The sequence below is a fragment of the Musca autumnalis genome, unplaced genomic scaffold, assembly GCF_047663935.1.
Source record: "Musca autumnalis isolate F117 unplaced genomic scaffold, ASM4766393v1 scaffold_3, whole genome shotgun sequence".
Classification (NCBI taxonomy): domain Eukaryota; kingdom Metazoa; phylum Arthropoda; class Insecta; order Diptera; family Muscidae; genus Musca; species Musca autumnalis.
In genome coordinates, this window is record NW_027411866.1 from 93651670 (window position 1) to 93653325 (window position 1656).

At 34.3% G+C, this 1656-nt stretch overlaps 1 long non-coding RNA gene across 1 annotated transcript; it reads right to left on the minus strand.

Annotated features, from left to right (window-relative positions):
* Positions 1-318: 318 nt before the first annotated feature.
* LOC141399711 (uncharacterized) lies at positions 319-671 on the minus strand. The gene is made up of 2 exons (XR_012411911.1): positions 641-671; positions 319-589 (listed from the first exon to the last, which is right to left on the minus strand). It is a non-coding gene; the product is annotated as an uncharacterized lncRNA (long non-coding RNA).
* Positions 672-1656: the final 985 nt, after the last annotated feature.

Below are 1656 nucleotides of genomic sequence, written 5' to 3' on the forward strand. Positions count from 1 at the left end.
GCAGTGAACATTTTCGAAGAAACAAGAAGTAAAATAGAAGGAAAAATAAACATTTTGTTAACAATTATTGATTCTTTGCATCATTAATTAATGTTGTGTGTCAATATGGTGAAAATAACGACAAAGCAGCAGTTCGAAATATTAATTGATAAACTGAGTGAAAATCCAAACTTAGCCCGAGGAGTTTGGTGACAAAAACAGTAGGTTCAGTTTAAGTACAAATGACGAACATCCTCCATCTATATAGCCAACTACACCAGAGAATTTCGTTTTTGAATAAAAATGGTTTTTATTTTGCCTTTTTTCCTCCTCTGTCAACTTCGAAACGATCCAATTTTGGCACAATTTGTCCTCTATCAAGTGGACAACTTCCTTCAATACTCTCGACAATGTAGATTGAGCCATGCAATTGTTGAAATCATTGCCATGGGACTTTTGGAAACTTCCGTCCTCCAAGAATCGCAACGCTGCGCACACTTTTAAAAGTGGGGGTATTCCTGTTGATCTGTAACTTTCTTTGAAGTCATCCTTTAACGTTTCCACAACGTAAACTACGGCATCCTTTGGCAATCCAAAATACGCCTTAAACCTGAAATAATTTACTGATTATACAGATCTTTCCACATGATCATCAGCTTACAGTGCAGATGGCAATTCCAATGGATTCGACATGTCCCTCAAATTTCATCTAATAGATGCAATGTCCTGTATATTTTCTTCATCATCAAAAAATAATTCCACCGAACTTATCATTTTTTGGGACAGCAAATAAAACTTGACGATCCGAAGATTCAATGGGCAGGTTATATTCCAATCATGGGTTGTTTTCCAAATTTGCTCGAAAACTCAGCCAAAATATTAAAATATTGTCCAGAATACACAAAAGAGTTATCCAAAGCCAAATTATTTATAAAATAGTTTTTTTTTTTTTTTTGGCGAATAGAGGTCACCCAGTTGAGTTGACATTAATGGTACAACATTTCGTCTCAGTCGCGCAGACAACTGACAACGCAACTCAAGTTTAGTGGCAATACAAGATAGACCCATTATTAATTTAAACTTCGCGAAGAATATTTTACCGTTTTCTTCTACCTTTTGTGGCTGTTTCGCGCAAAAATGTTGACAGCAAATGAATACTGCGGCCTGAATTCGCCTCTTGGATCACCTTCTTAAATTCGCCTTGGTGATAACATAGAAACTATAGCACCCCAGCAAAATTTATTTGAAGTTGTTCCTTGTGAAGTAGTGATTGAATAGCTTTTTTTGAAGCAGTCCACGCAGAGTCATGAAAAATGCAGTCCGTTCTTCACATTTTGACAATGTCCGATTTGAATCCATTTCATAAAATTTTCACATTTTAGAAATTTCAAAATTTTGCAAAAAAAAAACTTAAAAAGACAAAGAACAATTTGTTTCTTGTTAATTCTAATAACAGCAATATGTTTGCATCCATAAAAAGTAATTTGTATACAAAAAATAATAAAAGTGATTTCGACCTACATCTTTGTTTGTAGCCAAAGAAGTAGTTGAATCATATGTTGTTGTGATTTATTCACTACAAAGAACTAATGCAAAATGTGTGCTTAAGAAGTAAATTAGACAGTATCCTCACTGCACCATGCCCTTGTAAAAATCATGACTTCTTTCACGTAAAAA